The sequence below is a fragment of the Gouania willdenowi genome, chromosome 20 (genome assembly GCF_900634775.1).
Source record: "Gouania willdenowi chromosome 20, fGouWil2.1, whole genome shotgun sequence".
Lineage (NCBI taxonomy): Eukaryota > Metazoa > Chordata > Actinopteri > Blenniiformes > Gobiesocidae > Gouania > Gouania willdenowi.
The window spans coordinates 5,450,607-5,473,290 of NC_041063.1; the positions used below are offsets into that span (position 1 = coordinate 5,450,607).

At 37.1% G+C, this 22,684-nt stretch overlaps 1 long non-coding RNA gene across 1 annotated transcript; it reads left to right on the plus strand.

Moving 5' to 3' along the window:
* The first annotated feature begins 10,750 nt into the window (after positions 1–10,750).
* Positions 10,751–22,200, plus strand: LOC114453922 (uncharacterized). Its single transcript, XR_003672488.1, has 6 exons — positions 10,751–10,889; positions 14,013–14,390; positions 16,668–16,889; positions 17,887–18,035; positions 18,108–18,204; positions 21,815–22,200. It is a non-coding gene; the product is annotated as an uncharacterized LOC114453922 (long non-coding RNA).
* The last annotated feature ends 484 nt before the right edge of the window (positions 22,201–22,684 follow it).

The window sequence follows — 22,684 nt, forward strand, 5'->3', positions numbered from 1 at the left end:
ATACACCAAGCAAAAAAATATAAAAGTGTGTAAAAAAACAACAACAAACACATTTATCATGTTCATGGAAATCACACACACTGTTTTAATTTGCACCCACAAATAAAGCCCTTTATAACACTACAGAGCACAGAGTATGTACACCTCTTTGTACATCCAACCTTCAAACACATACTCATTTGGCCATAATTAACTCTACTTAAGCTCCCACATGAATGCATATTTCTGACGGGCACTGTACTAGTTTACAGAAATAAGAATAAACCAGTTTTAACCACAGGGTGCGACATCAACCCAGTTCTTCTCTATATGTTGCATTATGATGAGCACTTAGGGACTGTTCTCTCACCCAGGGGGTTGATGGGTAGGAGGTGTGGTTTTACGCCCTATATAATGTGTTGACGTGCTTTGTATCATTTATTCATGTGATGCTGCTGAACTGATTAAAAGCTATACTAACCTCCACCTCATCGTTCCTCATCCTGCCCCAACATCTTCATTTACAAAAAGATTTTGTGATTTATATGCAGAAAAATAGCATATGGATTTATAATGATTAACATTATATTTTATAATATTAAAAATATTGATAATCCAATATTTTAGAAATAATATTTATCTTTTTCATTTCATGTTTTCATTTTTATTTGCACAAATAAACAAGACAAAATGTATACAGTGGTTAAAAGAACATAACTGTGCAGGAGAGAGTGAGAAGACCGTTTGAGGTCTTATAAGACCACCTCCCCAAAGTCAAATTAAACAAAAACAGGCATGAGCAGGTAGGTCAATATTTTAAATATATATACACATATTTAAAGATGACTTGTGTATTAACATTTTTTAGCTGCATTTTAAAAGAGTCAAAAGTGGATATAGTCTTTAAAACAAGAGATAAATGATTCCAGAGTGAAGGTCCTCTATATTTGAGTGTATTTTGTCTGGCTGAAGTTCTACAGAAGGGCAGATGCAAATCTCTGCAATGCCTGGTGGAGGAGGCATGAACATCTGAAGTATATATGAAAAAAATGCTACAAGCCCTGGGCATTATATTGGACATATGCACATATTTATACATGAAGAGACAAGTGCAATAAATATTAACATTATACATTGTATTTCCTGAAAAGAGGAGCAGATTAGGAAAATCTATTTGAAAAATTCAAAATTCTTAAAAATTTTTTTTGTATCAATAAAATCTTATTCAGATTAGTTTGGCATGTAGCACCCCAAATCATATTACAGTGTGTTATATGTGGATAAAGTAAACTATAATACAGTGTCATCATACATTTAGGATCTATTAAGGAGGAAATTCTACTCAAAATAACTATAGATTAGGGCTGGGCGATATGGCCTTTTATAAATACCGCGATATTTTTAGGCCATGTCACGATACACGATATATATCTCGATATTTTGCATTACCCTTGAATTAACACTTTGATGCACAAAATCACACCAGTATGATGATTCTATATGTCTACATTAAAACATTCTTGATCATACTGCATTAATATATGCCAATTTTAAACTTTCATGCAAAAAAGGGGATATCACAACTAAGTCAAAGTTGACATAACTGTATTTATTAAACAGTGAGTGGCTCAAACATAAAATTGTCAACAGAAAGTGCACGTTCTGTGCAAAATTGTCACAGAGACATTTCAAAACAAGACATTAGTGCAGGATGCAACTCACATGGCATTTCAAAACACAAAATTAAAGTGCACTTTTTGTACATAATGCCACTACAATATTTTAAAACAAATAGTGCCCTTTTGTGCATGTTGTCATTAAGATGACATTTCAAAACAACACTAAATTTAAGTGCACCTTTTGTGCATAATGCCACTAAGATATTTAAAAAAAAAAAAAAAAAAAAAAAGTCCGCGAGTTTAACGGTATGGTCATTTTCAACACCGCACAGACTACAAGCTGCGATATATCGAGTATATTCGATATATCGCCCAGCCCTACTATAGATTTCATTATTTTTTGACAAACATGTTGAGTGTGAGATTTCCAGGTTAATTTTTGGTCTACAATTTAGTTTGAGTCCCTTGACTAATTTTGGTTCCATCAATTAATAGCTCTGCATCTTCTTCATTGAATCTTTTGTTTTTTGTGCCGAATATCAAAAAATTAGTTTTTTGTACATTTAGAAAGAGTTGATTTATTTTAAACCACTCAGAGATATTTGATAATTCTTCATTTGCTTCTCTTATTAAACTATTATAATTTGAATGATATAATAAAAGACGTGTCATCAGCAAACATAAGAGGCAGTACATTATTACAAACATTTCTTAAATCATTGACATAAATAAAAGAGGTCCCAAAATGGAACCCTGTGGTACCCCGCATCTGTGTTTACCTCTGTTTGAGCTTTGATTGTTAACATAAACAAATTGTTCTCTCTCATCCAAATAGTTTTGTATCCATTTTAAGGCATCATCTTTAATACCATAATTTTCTAATTTTGTTGAAAGGATTTTATAATTAACAAATGCTTTTGACAAGTCTAAAAATATACCAATAGTGTTATTTTTATTATCTAGATCTTTTGTGACTTTATCACCAAACTGCAAAAGGGCCATTTCTGTATACATTTTTTCTCTAAAGCCATACTGATGGTCATACAAAATATTATTTTCTGTCGTGTTTAGATATTCTTTAATTTTTCAAGTACTTTAGAAAACAAGGGTAAGACATAAATTGGTCTGTAGTTGTTAAACAAACTGGAATCACCAGATTTGTACATAGGAGTTACTTTGGCTAATTGAAGATCTCCAGGAACAACAGCTGTTTTGAGTGACAAAGAGAGAACATGAGTCAAGGGCTCAAGAATAGAGGAAGCTACTTTCTTTATAAGACAAGCTCTAATTTAATCGTGTCCTGGTGCTGCGTCCCTCATCTTTAATATTATCTGAAGTACCTCATTTGGAGTTGGAGTATAAATGCATTTAAACAAGAATAAATTTTAACACATTTTAGTAAAGTAGGTTTTCCTGTTAATACAATATTTTTTGCAAGTGAAGGACCAATATTTACAAAAAAAATTGTTAAAACCATTTGCTATGTCTATGGGATTATTATAATCTCTGATGCCATCAGAAAACTGTGGTGTATACTTCTAGTTGTTTGTTTTTTGTTAAATAATTCATTTATGACATTCCATGTTTTTACTTGAATTTACCAGTTTTTCAGAAAAATGTTTTCTCTTGGCAACATTGAGAATTTTAATGAATTAATTTTTATATTTTTTATAGTATGAAATATTTAAAGGCGCAGGACTAGTGAGAGACTTTTTATACAACTTATTCTTGGTAATAGAGGATTTTTGTAAACCATGGCTCAGACATTTTCCTTTGTTTATTTTTACTTTGTACATAAGGAAATGATTTATCAAACAAGGATGAAAATACATTCATAAATGCGTGATAAGCCATCTCGGCATCCTGGTGTTTGAAAACCTCATCCCATGTTGAATGAGCGAGTGTGGTTTTAAAACATTCCTCATTTTTCTGGTTGAATCTACGACGTCTCAAACTGCATTTTGACTTTGTTTGCAACGGATTTGTAAAATACTGAAATACAGGAAGATGATCTGAGATATCAGCAAGCATAACACCTGAAATAATTGGATTTACAAAATAGTTTGTTAATATGTTATCAATTAAGGTTGCAGTTGATTTAGTTTTCCTTGTGGGTTTATGAATAAGTGGATAAAAATAATAGGTAAAAAGTGTATTTAAGAAGTCAACTGAAGAATTTAAATCATGTTTCAAAAGATCAATATTAAAATCCCCAAGGAGGATCCAAGTCTTATTTTTAACATTTATCATCTCCAGTGTAGAGGACAACGCCTCATTAAAAATACCAATATCATTTTCAGGAGGCCGATAAATGGAACCACCAATGGTTACGGTTTGACCCCCAAAACTGCTGCATTTTGGAATTTCTGTAAATGATGTTTCTACCTCAGTTTCAACAAAATGAATACTCAGATCCTCTCTTTCAAAATATTCTAAATCTTCATGTATAAAAACAGGAACTCCACCAACCTTTTTGTGTTTTCTACAGACATGTACTGCATTATATTGGGGTACAGAGTAAAATTGTTCACTATCCTCATTAAGCCATGTTTCAGTCAGAGCAAACACAGATAATTTATGTTCTAAAGTTGATAAGAACTGCATTAATGTGTCAAAATTCTTTGGTAAGCTACGGACATTTAAATGAAAGCTAGAAAAGACATTTTGATTTGATTTACTTTTGAGCAATGAATTAAAGTCAATTTCATTATAATAATTGCATTTATTATTTGGCCTTAAATTGAAACTATTTTTATCTGGATCAATCAGATCATTATATGATCTGTCCTTGTCGTCAATATCATATGGATTAAAGCAGGGGTATTCAATTAAAAGTCACCGAGGTCCAGTTACTAGAATTTCCTCCAAGTAAAAGGTCCGAACATTTTCATTTCAACACACATTTTCATATGGTTTCGATAATATTTATTGTCAATGCAGGAAACCTTTAACAGAGTGAACTTGTATAGTAAACTCGCTCTTTTACCATAAATAAAAGTAGTCCTGCAGGCAAATAAATTTAAGGCCTTTTTTTCAAGAAAACAGAAACCTCAGAATAAAATAAATAAAACAGAGCCTAATAACCATTTTTTCTCTTAAATTAAAGGAAATAATAAATAAAAAGTGGCTCTTTTAGGGACAAAACAAGAGCAAACAGAGCACTGACTACATTTTTCTTAAATCAAAGAGGTCCCAGCCTAAAAAACTGACAGGTCAACATCTTAAGAACATAATAAATAATAAATTGCTCTTTTAGGGGGAAAAAAATGAGAACAGAGCTTGGACATCACCTTTCTCTTTTGATTGTTCTTTTTCTCTTAATGAGAAAAATGGGCATGTGACTGCCCTGCCAATGATTTAAATCTGGGTTGGAATGGAGTCAGGGCCATCCTCATGCAGACATGTAAGTGACTATTGGTCAGCCTAGAACGGTACTTGTTTTTGATGATGTTCATGGTGGAAAAGGCTGACTCACAGCTGTAAGTAGATCCAAACATGGTCAAGGTGTGCAGTGCTACTTTAGTTAGACCGGGGAACACACTCTCAGACACAGTCTGTAGCCAGAAGGTAGCAGGGTCAGTTGCCTCAAAATGCTCTTTTAATGCATCATTTCCTTGCAGATCAATCAGCTCAAGCTGTAGAGATCCTGCATGTGCCCACTTGAATGTCTGTGTCACCTCCTTTGAAAATCCTCTGACTTCTCTGATCAGGAAAGGATTCTGAATTAGCAGGAGGAGCTGTGGCCCAAGGCAGAAGCTGTTGAACCTGTTACTGAAGTTTTCAATCAGCTTGTTGATGAAGTCAACATAGGGAGAAACATCTCTCTCACCCTGCATCTGTTCCTGCAGTTTTGGGAAGTGTTCACACTCTCCTTCAATATCTTCTTTGAAAATGTCCAGCTTCCTCTGGAAAGAGCGAACAGCTGTCATCAAATCAGCAACTGAATTGTTCTGGCCCTGCAGCTTTAAATTGAGCTCATTAAGATGTGATGTAATGTCAACCAAAAAAGCAACCATATCCATCTTGTGCTCATCTTGCAGAAACAGTGAAAACGGTGTTGCTCTCTGGCTCTTGACCTGCTTTAAGAAAGCTTCTATTTCTTTTCGAATAGACCAGAAACGTCCCAGTGCATTGCCCTTACTCAGCCACCTTACATTGTTGTGCAGTAGCAGGTCATTGGCATTTGCCTCAACATCTTCCAGGTATTCTCTCAGGAGGCGATGCTGAAGGGATGAGGATGCCCTAAGGAAGTTGATGAGTTTCATCACTGTGTTCATTACTTCAGCAAAATGTTCTGATAGAGTGGCACACAGAACAGTCTGATGGATGAGACAGTGGTAAGCAATAAGATCTGGGTTGTCCTCTTTCATCCGGGACACAGCCCCCCGCTCTTTTCCCACCATGGCAGGGGCACCATCCGTGGTGACAGAGACAACCTGCTTCAGATCTATGCCCCTCTTTGTCAGCATCTCTTTTATTGCTGCATATATGTCCTCTCCTCTTGTGTGTGTTTCAAGTGGTGTTACACCCAGCAGGTCCTCACAGAGCTCCCTCTTATCTTTGTGAAAAAATCTCACATACACCAAAAGCTGGGCATTATCAGTAACATCTGTAGATTCATCAATTGCCAAAGAAATGCATGGTGCACTCTGAATGGCTGCATCAAGCTGTGCCAATACATCATCTGCTAATATTTCAGATTTTCTGGTTGCTGTTGAAGCTGACATCGGGATTTGTTTGATTTTTTCACACATCTCGTCTTTTTGTTTCCCCTCAAATAATGTCTCAGCAACAGCATTTAAGCACTCCTTCACAACTGTCCCATCACTAAATGGTTTTTTTTGTTGCCCCAAAATCCACGATACCTTTAGAGAGCATTCGTTTGCACGTTGCTGGGCTGTAAATGTATGCGTGATGAGTCGGGTAGACCTGTCATACTGGGCTTGCAGTTCGGTTATTTTGCTTGCCCTCAGCTCGGACTTCAGGGGAAAACTTTGCTCAAACGAGCTGTGCTTTGTTTCGTAGTGCCGCTTCACGTTGCCACTTTTAATTAATGCGACGTTTTCGGAGCATATGAGGCACACTGGTTTTGAACTGCCTGCCGGAAGAATGAACATAAACTTCTCCGTCCATTCATCTTTAAAACAACGGTTTTCCGCATCGACCTTCCTTCTTTTGGAACAAGCCATGTCTCTTCCTCTCTGCTCTGGTGCGCCGGCCGTGCAGGGTAAACAAAGGATTTGATTGGCTCAACGGAGTGAAGCAATTGCCGTATTGACTCGAGTAGCAGCGCCCGCCGTCTATAGTTCAGACCGTCAGAAAAAATGCTCCATGAAAATCGTCTATTCTCGTAAATTTATCAGAGATTGGTCACGGCTCACGGGTCCGGACAGAACCATCACTCGGCCCGAGTCCGGACCGAGGTCCGCCATTTGGTGATGCGTGGATTAAAGACTAAGTCACTAACAGAGAAACTTTGTGAAAGTGACATGAAGAGTTAGAAACAATCAAACAAACAACAGTAAATACGTTTAGAATGGAAGGCATTTACACTGGATTTAGGAGGATGTACAACCAGTAGGTCATACTTCAGGAAGGCCATGTTCCCTTTTCTCCTCTCTTCTCTAAGTTGTGAAAGCAGTTCTTTGTGTTTCATGCGAACTTTGTCAGAGAAGTCCTCATTGATAAAGATGTTTGTGCCTTTCAGGGACTTTGCTCTCTTCAGTATTTCTTGTTTGTCCTTATATTGAAGAAGTTCAATCAGAATAGATCTTGGTCATCCGCTAGGGTCATGTTTCCCAATCCGATGTCCTCTTTCAAATTCAATGTGCTTTGGGTCTATTTTAAGATGCTCCAAAAACAGTTTCTTTATCTTAGACTCTGTTTCACTCCATATTTCCATCTTTAAATGAGGAACTCCATCAATCACAATGTTTTTTTTTCTTGTGATGTTATCCATATAATCCAGTTTAACTGTCAAGGTGTTTAAAGAAGCTTGATAATCACCAAGACTTTCTGAAATGACTAAGTTTTTCAGCTCTCTTGTCTGATTTAGCTTTCATATCATCCAGATCAGCTTGAGAAAACTGGAGGCTTGATTTTAGGTCGTGAATGTCTTTAGTCACACTTTGGACATCTTTGAATAAATTATCCATGTGAGTAAACATGGAGTCCACAATCACTTGAACACATGATCTGAAGCTCTTCCTTTGCTGATCAAGAAATTCTTTATAAAATGTCTTGTTGTTCAAGTAGCTCATGAACCATAGACAATGTAACAGAGTCGTTGATGATGTTTGAAATATTGCAGAAGATTCAGGCTAGCTCACAAGGAGCTGGAGCAGGCCTTGTTTTCAAATCTGTGTTTGGCTGGAGCCTGAGGCCTGGTGGATGAGCCTCAGTGCTGCTGCTGCTTGTCATTTTTTGTAGTTCATTGTGGTTTTTTGTTTTTACTTTTTGAGCTTTTGTAGATTTTGTTGGTTTTTAAATGCAGTTCACATTCAACCTGTAAAAACATATGTATATATAATTTAGATTATAGACAACCATTTAGAATAAAAGCATATTTAATTCCTGATTTTAATTATTTATTTCATTTTTGAATGTTTTTTCGGTTTATTTATAACATCAAACTGATGGAAACGTCATTGATGTGTTTTTTTTGTCCTGATTGCACGTTTCACTTGTTTGCTTTTTAACCGTCGGCTTTATTATTATTTTATTCTTAATAAAGTTATTCTAGTGACGGGTGATAAAAACTAGCTTTAGCTACAAACACTATGATACTTGCATGTTTTCAGCTGTGTTTGTTCATTGTATCTGTCACTAATAATGAATAACCTTAAATCAATCAATAAATCAATATATTGGATGGTTTCACAGAGTGCTGCTATCTGCTGCCCTCTGGTGGCTGTAGTGATCACAGCAGAATATGAAGCTCAGATACTTTCACATGTTTGATTTCTGTCACAAATTTTTCTTTTACAACATTCATGTTTTCATAAAGTCTAACAATGTGTGAAAAGTGTGTTTTTGTGTATTTATTGTCGTTGAATTAAAGAAAAACATTCAGGTGTGAAAGATAAACTTTGTTCCTTCACAATAAAAGACTCAAAAATGGGTCTCACTCTTTAAATCCTCCTGGTCAGAATCAGAATCAGAATCAGAATCAACTTTATTGACCAAGAGTGTATGAATACACACGAGGAATTTGTCTTGGTGACCTGTGCTCTCTCAGATAGTGTAACATTAAATAATAACAATCAACTAGAATATAGAAAAATAAATAAAAAAAGAAGTATAAACATAAATATAAGAGTAGTTAGACTAATATGTGCAAATTAAATAAAATAACAAGATAATAATAATAATAACAAAATAAAATAGAAATACAATAATAATAATAAGATAATAGTGCAGTAGTGCATTGATGAGTAGTGCAGGTGAACATTTAAATGAAAATATTATGTCCATGAACATTCACAGTGACAGGTTGATCCAGGGTTGTTATGTTTAGTTCCATGGTTATTTCACAGAAACTAAACATAACACAGTCCCAGTTCTGGTCCTGAACCTGGTCTTAATGTTGGTCCTGATATTAGTTCTGGTTCAATTCTAAACCTGATCTAGTTCTAGTCCTCGTCCAGACATAGTTCTGTTCTGGTTCTAGTTTGAATCCTGATCCTGGTTCAGATCCTGATCGTTCATATTCTTTGTCTACATTTATTCCTGATCCTGATCCTGATCCTAGTTCAGGTACGAATTTTAATCCTGGTGCTAATCTTGGTTCTGGTATTAGTTCTGGTCTATGTTCTCATTTTAATCCTAATCCTGGTCCTAGTTTTGGTTCTGATCTTTGTCCACTTTTTATTTCTGATCCTAATCTTGGTCCTGATCCTGGTACAGGTTTTAATCCTGGTCCAGGTCTGAGTCTCTGTTGACCAGGGTTGGGATCAATTATAATTGATAATTAATTGCAATTATGGCATAATTATAATCGCAATTGTAATTTTTAAAATCTGTTGTGTTGTCGTAATAGTAATTAAATTGTAATTGAGCTCAGATAATTAACAATGTAATTGTAATTGGCATGAAATTTCTATAAAAATTGTCAATTATAATTTAACATTAAACTCATGTTACAGTTCTACACATATGTAGTTAATAATCATTAAAATATGTTTCATATCAAACTTTCTCACATTTAAAAATATATTTTGAATATATATAAATCTATGGGTATAGTGACACACCATTAACATTAATACCAATATCTTTATTGATTATGAATCCGAACAAGGTAATCAATAGATGAGAAACTAATTTGATTATAAATAATATTTATTAGTGCATTTTACAGCTGATTTAAGACATGGGTCACACTGACCCGTTAGCATTAGAGATGCTAACAAAAAGCTAACACAAGAGAAAGGTTACATTTAATAAGGTTATTTTTTAAAGGATTAGGTGATTAATTGTAATTCAACTTTGGTCATTGAGAATGTAATTGTAATTGACTTTTTTCTTTGTTTGTTTTTTTATACAAATTTTATTGACAAATTGCAAGTTTACAAATCAGTAAAACAACATCAGAGGAACAAAGAACAAAGTCAGGGAAAACATCAAAGTAAGAATGAAACAACATCACAGTGTGTGTCACATGGAGATACAGAAACAGTTGTTCATTTAGAAACAGTTCTTATTAATATAATATCTAAACTCCATTAATAAAAGAACATTTAGACAGTTTCAGTTCATGAATATGGAATTTTGCCAATAATATTATTGGTTATTAAAGCTAAAAATAACATATTTTGGTGTTATTTCTATCATTTTTTTGGTTGTGTTGTAAACATAATCCTTAACCATATTCCAGAATAATAACGTTTATAAATTGGCAGAAGTAAAATAAATGTAAAACCATTTCATTTTAACAAAATGTGCATTTATCACTATTATCGGTATATTTGGAAATTATCATGTTCCAAAGATGAATGTTATGTAATATTTTAAATTCACATTTGAAATTAACTGTAATTAGAAAAATAGTTAAAGTCAATGTCATTGTAATTGAGTTGTAATTGAACATAGATAAATGATAATTTTTATTTGACATCCTCAGGTGAGTTGGTAACTGATCTCCTCTGTGACGTCACTGTGGAACCTGATCCTGGCCCCGCCCCCTCCTCCTCTTCCTCCTCCAGTTCAGGGTCTGAGGGTGAAACATGGCGCTGGACTTCCGGACCTGAACGGGACCAGGACATGGAGAAGCACCGGTACCGGAGGATCCAGGTGAGAACACACCTGGACCTGAACCTGAAAGTTTGAACCTTCTACCTACGTCACTGATGTTTACATTCAAAGACATTTGTTCAGCTTTAAATGATGAAAAATGGGTTTTTTAATAAGAAAAAGTTGATCAACGTGTCAGAATTAACATGAAAACCTCTTAAAAATCACGGGATTTTTAGAAAATTAGGTCAGAATTTTTTTTCAAGACGAATGTAACGGGTTCTCAACACGTGGGTCGCGGCCCTGTCCGTACAGAGAGTCATGTGGAATTCAGATGGTGAAAACTGGGAACATTTCCAACATTTTTGATGCTTGTTAAACTAATAGACTGACCTAACACAGACGTGTACAGCACGTGTTCTCAATCTCAGGGTCAGGACCCCGTTTACTGGAATTACTATTTACCAGAATTACTATTGCAACAACACATCATCAGTAGGGTAAAACTAACCTGTCTCACGACCCCCTGCTTGTGTCGTTCGACACAAGCAGGGGGTCCCCAGATGCCTTAAAAAAACAAAGAATATTTCTGAACAATTTCAGCCCATTTTTGCTTATTTTTACCTTTTTCTGCAACTCCACCATATTTTAACCTATTTTCATCACTTTTTCTTGCCATATTTTTGCTCCTTTTAATGTATTTTTGCGACATTTCTCCCATTTCTGACACTTCTACATCATATTTTCTTTTCTGCACATTTTTTCTACTTTCCAGACATATTCAGCACTTATAAATCCTTTCAACCACTTTTACACCTAATGTCACATATGTTGACCTATTATTGTCACTTTTAACCTCTTTTCACCATTTTTCATCTTTTTTTTTTGCCACTTTTAAGGAAATATTGACACTATTAACTTTTTGTACATTTTCTAGTCCGTCTTTGCCCATTTTAATTTGTAACTTTTAATCAATTTCCAAAATATACAAAATGACTTGAAAAAACAGGGATAACGAGCACTGAGCACGTCTTCAATAATAGACTTTGTGTGTGTGTGTGTGTGTGTGTTTGTGTTTGTGTTTGTGTTTGTGTTTGTGTGCGTGTGTCCTGTTCACTCTTGTTGTTCTTTGTCTTGTCACACATGGTCCAGAGTGGTGTTCCATAAAGCGGGTTATGTTCAAACTCTGAGTATGTTACCATGGCAACATTGTCCATGAACTAAACCTGGTAGCTGACAGGTTTTATCAAAGAAACCCTGGGTTTCTACCTGGCTCCGCCCACCTGAGCATCATTTCTGAACACTTTAATGAACCTTAACACTTTTCTCTGAAACACATTAGTAACATCACACACCACAGACGTGTTCACATCATTACTAATGTTGTTTGCTTTACGTTTTTTTAGTTTGTTTTTTCTGTCCAAACGGTAGTTTTCTTTCTAACATTGTGGATACAGATCATTAAGTGAAAGACACTGAGAGGTTGATCTGCATGAAAACATCTACTGACGTCTGTAGTAAAGTTCAGTGAATTGTGACGCTGCTCTTGGAAGCGATGGGTCACGGGTTCACGTCCCGCTTCAGGGTTTTTTTACGACATTTTTTAGGACATTGAGATGACTCTGACGACACAATTACATTAAAATCAATATAAATGACGTGATATGAAGCGGCAGTCACTGTGTTTATATCCAGTGTAACAGGAGGGCTCTCCTATGCTGCTGACACGTCTCCTCAGACACATTTTATTCATATTATTCACCGCTCGTCACGTCACTGAAGTGATGAAGCGACCAAAAAGTGACTAATTACAGGTGATTTAAGCCACTATAGTCACTGAAGACTGAATGCACCTTTAGAACAGGCTCATATTCCTCAAACACCGGCTTATTTCACCATCAGGGTGAATAAATCACTCTTTTCCGGGTGGTTGCCATGGCAGCTCGACTCATCTATGATCCATTGATGATGGCTTTTTATCGCGCGTGCACGTAAGTAACCCCAGGTTTACATACTCAGGGTTGATTGACCCACTTCATACCAGCTGTAATGGAATCAGATACCCAGAGTTTACCATCGCGGGGTATGTTGCCCCAGAGTTTATGGATAGACTCAGTTTGTTAACCCTCCTTTATGGAACACACCTCTGGAGAGCTCCTGTCCTGCATGTCTCAGGTGTTTCACTGAATCTAACCAAGTGTGATAACGAGCTGTGTTTTCCAGTGAACAAACATGTGATTGTATCTGACCTGAGGGTCACATGATCAACATTTATAATAATGACCAATCAGAGCATTGACAGGAAACAACAAAAGATGAGTTTCCTAATGTTTTCCCTTTGTGTATTTTTAATAGTTTGTTTTGTGTATTTTTTTGTCATGTTTTTAAGACATTTGATGTATTTTATGTGTCATCACTGTGGGATGTTGATCATGGTTCCTGGGAACCTGCAGTTGGCATCCCTCTGTGATTAACAAAGTATACATTAGTTATTATTGCCATCTTTTTGTGAATTTTTACTGTTTTGTGTACTTTTCTGTCATTTTGTGTAACTCCTTTTTCATTTTGTATATTTTTTCTGTGTATTTGCAGTTTTCTGCTTAATTTTGTGTCTTTTTGTTGTGTTTTTACTCTTTTTTGTGTACTTTTCTGTCATTTTCTGTTGTTTTTTTAAAGGTCTTTTGTTTTTGTTGTCATTTTGTTTGTTTTTCATTTATTTATGTGAATATTTTTAACAGTGTTTTTGGAATATTTTTCTTGTCCCTTTGTGTATTTTTAGTGTTTTGTGTACTTTTCTGTCATTTTGTGTGTTTTTGGTGGCTTTTTGTCTATCTTCTTTTTCATTTTGTGTTTTTGTTGTAGTTTAATGTGTCATTTTGTGTATTTTTTCTCACCCTTTGTTGTTGTTTTCTCTGTTTTTCTTATATTTCTGTGTGTATGTGTAACTGTGAGTAGTTTTGTGTGTTTTTCTGTGGTTTTGTGTACTTATTGGATGGCTGCAGTGACCCCTGGGCCTCTTGATCTAAAACATGCAGGACAGAGGCTCTCTAGGGCTGAATAGGAGGAGTGTAACTCATACACATTGTGTAACAACGTAACACTCTGAGCACTAATGGTCACATGACACCAGAACAGGATCAATGTTTGACTTTAATCTGTGTTTTTCTTCTTGTTTTCTGACAGTTCTCCCTGATTGGTTCTCGCTCTACCAGCACAAATGATCCTCCATCTTCTTCCTCCTCCATCATCCCTCCTTCCTCCTCCTCCTCCTCCTCCATCATGTCTCCATCCTCTGAGGTGAAGGTGTTAGATCAGCCCCCCCTCAGAGTTCTTCCTCTCTGAGTAGATCACAGTTTGTGGAGCGTGTGCGTCGCAGTAACCAGGCGTGCCAGCAGGGGGACTTTTCATTGGCTATCCAGCTCTACAGTGAGCCTGACCTTTGACCCCCACAACGACGTCCTGTACAGCAACCGCTCAGCAGCCTACATCAGAGTGGGCCGCTATAGCCCCGCCCTCAACGACGCCATCAAAGCTTGGCTCATCAACCCCAAGTGGCCCAAGGTAGGAGCTAACCCCCCCCATTTATTTTATAGATCTGAGTCACTGAATTGATCTGATTCATGAGAGTCATTTGAATTCCCACCATGGCCAGTGTTCTTACACTTTTATTATTTGATTTAATTTGATTTGATTTGATTTGATTTATTTTAACGAGTACAGTGCCCGTCGGAAGTATGCATTCATGTGGGAGCATAAGGGGTATAATTGCGTATTTATGTATCTTTCTGTTGTGTTTTTGTGCATTTTTTGTATAATAATAGTTTTTTGTTGCCATTGCATTGTGATTCTGGAATCTTTTTGTGTATTTTTGTATCTTTTTTAGTGTAGTTTTGTGCATTTCTGTTATTTTGTGTATTTTTGTATAAATATTTTGTTTTGTGTATTTTGAGTCATTTTCATATGTTTGTTGTTGTTTGGTGTATTTTTCTGTAGTGTATGTATTTTGGAGTCATTTTGTGTGTTTTTGGAGCCTTTTTGTATATTTTTATGCATTTCTGTTGTCATTTTGTATAAATATTGTTTAGTTTTTAGTTTTATTTTACTCATTTAGTATATTTTTATTATAAATAGTGTGTGTGTGTGTGTGTGTGTGTGTGTGTGTGTGTGTGTGTGTGTGTGTGTGTGTGTGTGTGTGTGTGTGTGTGTGTGTGTGTGTGTGTGTGTGTGTGTGTGTGTGTGTGTGTGTGTGTGTGTGTGTGTGTGTGTGTGTGTGTGTGTGTGTGTGTGTGTGCCAGCCAGCCAGCCAGCCAGCCAGCCATCTCCTCTGTGCGTTATCTATCACACATGCGTGCGCGCTTCTTGCACAATAACCATCGCAGGTTGTTAAGAGAGACACGGTAACTACGGTAGCCGGTTAAGTCAACTATTCATCAGCATGTATGTCTATGCTGTACAACCCCTCGACTAAGAGAAAGTTTGTCACACCAGTGCCACCACTGGATAAGTTTGTGTAGAGCCCTGATAATAATAAATATGTTGATAGGGATATAATATTAATAGTGAAAGTAGTTATAGTAATAAAAGTAATGTTGTAATGATATTAATGGTAATAATTGCAATAACAAAATAATAATGTACTAAAAACAAAACTAATAATAAACAATATTAAATAATTATAAGGTAATATAATGATAATATAGCAATGCTAATAATACAATGAGAACACCAGTAACTATAATACAATAAAAACAACAACATAAAATAATAAGGTAATAGCAATAATAATAATAATACAATGACTATAAGATAAAAGAATACTACAAAAGAAGAATAATATAAGAATAGCAATAACAATAATATAATACTGTGCGTGTGTGCGTGTGTGTGTGTGTGAGCTATGATAAGATCAGTGTGGAGATGGAACAATGTGGCTGTAGTTACATTAGGCCCAATTGGAATATTGATCCAGAGGGTACCTCAAAGTTTGGATGAGTCCGTAGTGGTCCTTCTCTGTGACAGACTGGTTGTGGAAGAAAAGTCTGATGCCACAAGACGCGGTTCTGGACCAATGGGTGTCCACAGGGTCCATTCCTGGGCCTGGTCAGCTTCAGTGGTTTGGCTCACAGGCATTTGTCCTTATTCAGAATCAGCACAGTTTTCCCTGCTTCTGGTTTGTGTTATCTTCACCACAGTTATTACTTTTTGAGCCTCTCTTTGTTCAGCCTGAGGCCATATATCGTCTATATAAATGTTATATATAAATGTGTCCCACTGTGTGTAAAGCACTACAAATACTTTTTCATAATACTTCAGTACTTTCTTTAATAGAAAACACACAACATGACACTAAAAACACACAAACCATTACAAAATGTGTTGTTATTTTGTTTATTTTTGCTGCATGATTTCAGTTTTTTATGTATTTTTGTAACTGTTTTGTGTTTTAATTTTATTCATTCCTTCATAAAATCTGACTAGTTACCTAGGTATGTTCTGTGGGGAGTTTGCATGTTCTCCTCATGCTTATGTAGACACAGATTTTCCTCCAACTGCCCAAAAACATGTACGTCAGATGATGTTGCCCTTCTCTCTGCAGCATTAATTCTTTCAAAATAAAAGCACAAGATTATTTCTTCTGCCTGGGACAAATAAATGTCTGCCAACAAATATAAACAGATCTGTGACACACTTTTGGGTCTCGACCCAATCACAACACTAAAAAAATGTGTTTGCCATTTTTATCGTGTAAATATTGAATTGAGTTGTTTTATTTGTTTAAATTGAACCCTTTTTTTAACTGAAAACCATCGCTGACGGTGCACTTTGTGTGTGTTCCAGGCAGCGTCCAGCGCTCTGAGCAGCCTGGGCCACGTGTACACAGCCATCAGTGACTACCCCAACGCTCTAGCTAGTCATAAACAGTGTGTGATGTTAGCCAAACAAACACAATCACTGCTAACTGAGGCTCGACAGCTGGGAAACATGGGCTCAGTTTATACTGCGTTAGGAGACTTTACCAACACTGTTCACTGTCATCAGCAGCACCTGGACATCGCTAAGGTACGCCATGGAAACAGTCACAGTAAAGCAGTGGTTCTCAACCTTTGGGTCACGAGACACTGGGAGGGGGTCGTCAGATAGCTTTAAAAAACTAAGAATATTTTTGAACAATTTCAGCCCATTTTTGCTTATTTTTACTTTTTTTTTTACAACTCCACCAAATTCACCATATTTTAACCTATTTTCATCACTTTTTCCTGCCATATTTTTGCTCCTTTTAATGTATTTTTGCTACATTACTCCCATTTCTGACACTTCTACATCACATTTCAATGACTTTTCTACAAATTTTTTCCACTTTCCAGACATGTTCATCACTTATAAACCCTTTCTACCACTTTTACACCTAATGTCACATATGTTGTCCCATTATTGCCACTTTTAACCTCTTTTCACCATATTTCGTGATTATTTTTGCCAATTTAACCACATTCACCATTTGTCATGCCCAATGTTTGCCAGTTTAAACTAAATGTTCCAATATTGATATTTGAACCCTTTTTTTCCACTTTTTTCTCTCTGTTTTTGCAACTTTTAACCAATTTCTGTGGTTTTTAAATTCCCATTTCACCACATTTTCCACCATTTTTGGTCACTTTGAACCCATTTTATTAGTGATTAAAACCAGGATTTCCATCTTTAAGATAACTATAATATTAATAAACGTTCCTAGATAACAGTGGATATTATTCAGATGAATAAATAAATGTGGTTATCACAGATTCATAGAACAATAGACCATCATTTTGCTGACTTTATGGATGGACCCCAAAAATCTCTCCCCTTTATTCCCCCTTATAGATGGCCCTGTCTCCACATGACTGTTTTTCAATGTTCATGTCTGTGTTCAACCACCTTCAGCTACAGTGGGGGTCCCCGCCCTCTGGAACCTTTATTTTGGGGGTCGTGGCCTAATAAAGGTTGAGAACCACTGGTATAGAAAACAGTTCTGTTATCATTACTCAGCATTATAGATTGATGTGTGTTGCGTCTGCAGACATTAAAGGAGCGTTCCACTCACAGAGGGACTATGAAAAGGCCGTGTCGTACCACAGTAAGGTTCTAGAGCTGGGCCAGGAGCTGTCGGACAGAACTATCCAGATGAGGGCGTACGCTGGGCTGGGACACGCCACACGCTGCGTGCAGGTCAGCCTTTCAGCTCATTAAGAGAGATCTGAACCAATAATGAACGTGTAACGTAATGACTGGCCTGTGCAGGACCTGGAGGGGGCTGGGCGGGACCACCAGAACCAGCTGCAGACGGCCCAGGACCTCCAGGACCACGCTGCACAGTGACGAGCCTCTTCCAATCTGGGTAGGATTCACTTTATACATGAGACAGGTTTATTCTTCTTCCATCAGTGATAAGAGCCTCTGCCTTTTTAAAAAAAATGTTTATTATATATTCACAAGATATTATTCAAAAAAGAAGACAAAAACAATCTTGCTGGCATTACTATGTGGATATCAAAGAAACTTCAAAGCAAACATCAAAGTGATCAGCAGACGCCTCTGACGTAGACTGGCAGATGTCACTCGAGTCGAAACATGTCAGGAGACGAAGTAGAGAAGTAGTAGACCACAGGGTTGAGAATGCTGTTGAAGTATGTGAAACACTCCGAGGTGTAGAAGGCCACGATGGAGGTGGGCAGAAAGAACTGGATGACGTAGAAGGCGTTGTGCAGATGTTGAAGCTCTCACACTGCATACGGTTGTTGGATTCAAAGAAGTGCTCATTGGCCAGAAGATGTCCAGTGGCCAGAAAGATCAAGACCCAGAGGCCGAGAGAAACCCAGAGGGCGTAGCTCAGAGACATCCTGTTGATCCGGCTCAGAGGTGCACGATCCTCAAGTATCGATCCATAGCCACTGCAGTAAGGAAGAAGATCCCTGCTGCTCGGTTTGCAGCCAGCAGGAAGAGGTAACTGTAAATGTTATCAGAGCAGGAAGGACCAGGCCATTATAAAACTATTATACAAGGGATTAACACGTTGATGATGATGATGATGGAGAATCAAAAACCAAGCAACCAGAGGATGTTTCAGGTGAATCAAACATGTAAATATACCAGGAAAACAATATAAGTGTCAATGATTATTTTTGCTAATTTTTTTAAATCAAATAGCAAACAACAGCTGTTAATACGAATACAAGGAAGTGATCAGGTGGGTTGGACCCAAAGTCCTCGTAATGAAACTTACAGCTAAAACAAAGGACTGATATGTACAAAGTCAAAGAATAGATATTTTTGTAACTTCAGTCCGTGCTTTATTTCAGGGTTGCAGGGTGATTTGTGATAAACAAACGTCAGGACCACTGAGATTAAAATAACGCTTTCAGAAAAAAAGGCAAAAGAAGAGATTTATGGATACTTTAAACTAGTGCTAGGACTTTAATGCTTTAAGTTGCAATTAATTATTTACAGAAAAATAAAGCACTTAACAACCCCACAGTTTATAGTTTTTTTGTCAAAGCCAAAGGGGGTGGAACCTTTCTCGTTTCACAAGTTCCTGGTATACCCATATTACTGACACAGACCACAACACAAGAAACAGGAGAACCAGAGAAGTTGTTGCTGTGCTTCGTGGACGTTCATATTTATTTAAATAAAAACACTGAATACAAAATGAAAGCCTCAGCTAGCACTTTAATGCTAAACATGTAGCAGCTCGCACCTTAATGCTAAACATGTAGCAGCTAGCACATTAATGCTAAATATGCAGCAGCTAGCACCTTAATGCTAAACATGCAGCAGCTAGCACATTAATGCTAAACATGCAGCAGCTAGCACATTAATGCTAAACATGCAGCAGCTAGCACCTTAATGCTAAACATGCAGCAGCTAGCACATTAATGCTAAACATGTAGCAGCTAGCACCTTAATGCTAAACATGCAGCAGGTAGCACATTAATGCTAAACATGCAGCAGCTAGCACCTTAATGCTAAACATGTAGCAGCTAGCACCTTAATGCTAAACATGCAGCAGGTAGCACATTAATGCTAAACATGCAGCAGCTTGCACCTTAATGCTAAACATGCAGCAGCTTGCACCTTAATGCTAAACATGCAGCAGCTAGCACCTTAATGCTAACAACATAGCAGCTAGCAGACAGTGTCTCCAATCCACACTGGACACTCAGACAGGGTTCAGAACTAAAATGAATAAAGTCAGTGGATAAATGATTGTAGTGGACAGTCGACAACTCTCTGTGGTAGAGGATGTGGGCGGGGCTAGAAGCACTGCTACAGACCCAACTTATCAACTGCTATGTAGAAAAACTATTTCAAACTAAATTCATCATCTTCATCAGTTGCTCTGTTTATTTCATGATATCCACAGATATTCTAAATATTTTACACTGTTCAGTTTATACTTCTCTGGAATGTTCTGGACTCAGTGATGTTTTTTTATTTTAATACAAAAACTACATTTGTTTTAGAAAGTTTACTAAATATCTAGAAAATGGTGAATATATCTTAGATAAATGTAAGTTAGTGCTTTGTGAACAATACAATCATAATATTCTTTATTCATATTACACATTATGTTAGCACTCAGTGATGGAAATAATAAACACTATATAGTTGTTTAAGATCATTTATTGTTTTCATTGATTCAGTCATGTACTGTATACCAACATACATTTAAATTAGGAATATGTTGCTTCTCGTGTCAAATATTGTAATGAGATTTATTTAGATTAATTAATGAGTCTCTAATAATTAGTGTTACTTTGAACACAACAGCAGTTATAACTAGGTAAGGTTTCAGTAAACTATCTTTGTGTAAATGTACATTTTAAAAGCTAAATTAATTCATTTTAAACTTTTTTTAATATCCGAAATATTGAATACAACAAATTAAATTTGTAGATTTAGATTTTTTTATTTATGTTTTTATTTTTAACATGTTAACAGAATATCATAAGAAACAACAAAAACATAAAGAATCTCAAGATATATTTACATTTCAGTTTACAATTTATATTACCAAAGTGGAAGAAGTACATACTTATTTAATCATATCCATAAATCCCTTAATGTTTTTATTTTTTTTTGGTAATTAACGAGCTTCTCACTGGTGGTGTAAAGAGTAATGAAATATCATAGTCAAGTAGAAGTACTGTAAGTTACTTGATTAAAATTGTACTCAAAGACAAGTAAAACATCTCATGCGTAAACTTAAAAAGTTAGAGACCAAATGTTGCACAATTGTAACTTCATTTATTTTCCACAAAGGCATCTGTATAAAAGAGCTGCTATTGTAATAAACTTTATATTCTCCATTACTAAGTTCACTTTCAGTTTATTTTAATGCAGATGATTCAAATCCGTAACAGCTATATTTATTTAACAAAATATTATAGTTTAATAACTTATTTTAGCTCTAGTTCCTCTTTCTCTAACTTTTGAATCCAAGTCCCTCATGTCGACTACTACATTTGTATAAACATCAATAGATCATAATGATGGAATGAATAAATAATAACACACATTTTAAATAATCTAACTTTCTAAATAAGTGAAATAAACAGTATTTAGTGTCTCCTGAAGAGATTTATTTCAATAGGTTTTTTTTTTTTTTTTTTTTTAATCATTTAAGGTCATTTTCCTCCTAATGTGGGACCAACACTGACCTGTCTGTTATTTTTATTATTCAGTTTATTTCTCTTTGTCTGTTTTTTGTGTTGTTGGTATTTTTTAAAATATTCTGTGATTTTTTTTTAGTGTCATTTTGTTTATTTTGTTGTTTATTCTTTTTATTATTCAGTATAATGTTCTCTTATTTGTGTGTTTTTGTTGTCATTTTGTGAGATGCTGGTAATATTTAGTATGATTATCTTATTTTTAACTAAAAACAAATATTATTAAACCACATTTTAAAATGCTTTTAATTGTTAATTTTCCTCTCACTTTATCTCTAGTACCCCCTGTAGTGCCATCGCCTACCCCTAGGGATAGAATGACAGCGGCGGAGCCAGGCACCAGGCACCGCAACCTCACACCAATGCTGCCAGCAGACCCCCCCGCAACCCCCCCGCCGGAGGCCACCCCCAATCACCCACTTGCTGACACGAGGCACCCCAGATGCCAGCACAGCCCGGAGGACAGTGGGCCCCAGCCACCAGCCCTACCCCGCCCAGGGCGGCGCGGTGCCCTGCTGAACCGCGGCTAGTCGCCAGACGGCGGGGGAGCGCGCCTCGAGACGCCAAACCCAAAGACCCACCCCCGGGACACCCCCGACCAGACACGGCACCCACGGGGCCCGGCGCCCCCAGCCAGCAGTCCAACCACCCACAACGCGGATCTGCCAGGACCGGAGCCACCGGCCGCGCCCGCACACACACCCACCCAGCATGATCCAGGGGAGGCCCCAGCGCGGGCGAGGCCCCACAACTCACCCTTCCCTCCCCCCCGAAGTTACACAAGCCGGCCCCTGCAGTCCCCCAAGTGAGCCCCCAGAAAGGGAGGGGCGACCCGGCCCACCGCGCCAGCGGCACCCTCAGCGAAGGCACACCCCAGGGAACCAGGCCAAGGCGCCCAGACCGGCCGGCGGAGCAACCCACCGCAACACCTCGCCACCCAACAACCCAGGAAAGAGTGGCAGGGAAACACGCAGGCCCCCAGCCCCAGGGGCCACCCAGACGTCCACGGAGGGGGCAGGAGAGCAACACCAAACCGCCCAGGGACTGAACGGGATTTTAAGTCGACTAGACAAATCACTGTCCAAGAAGCTTTTGTCTGTTCCGGAGTTCACGACGGCCCTGGAAGTGAACTTCACACCATTAATGGAG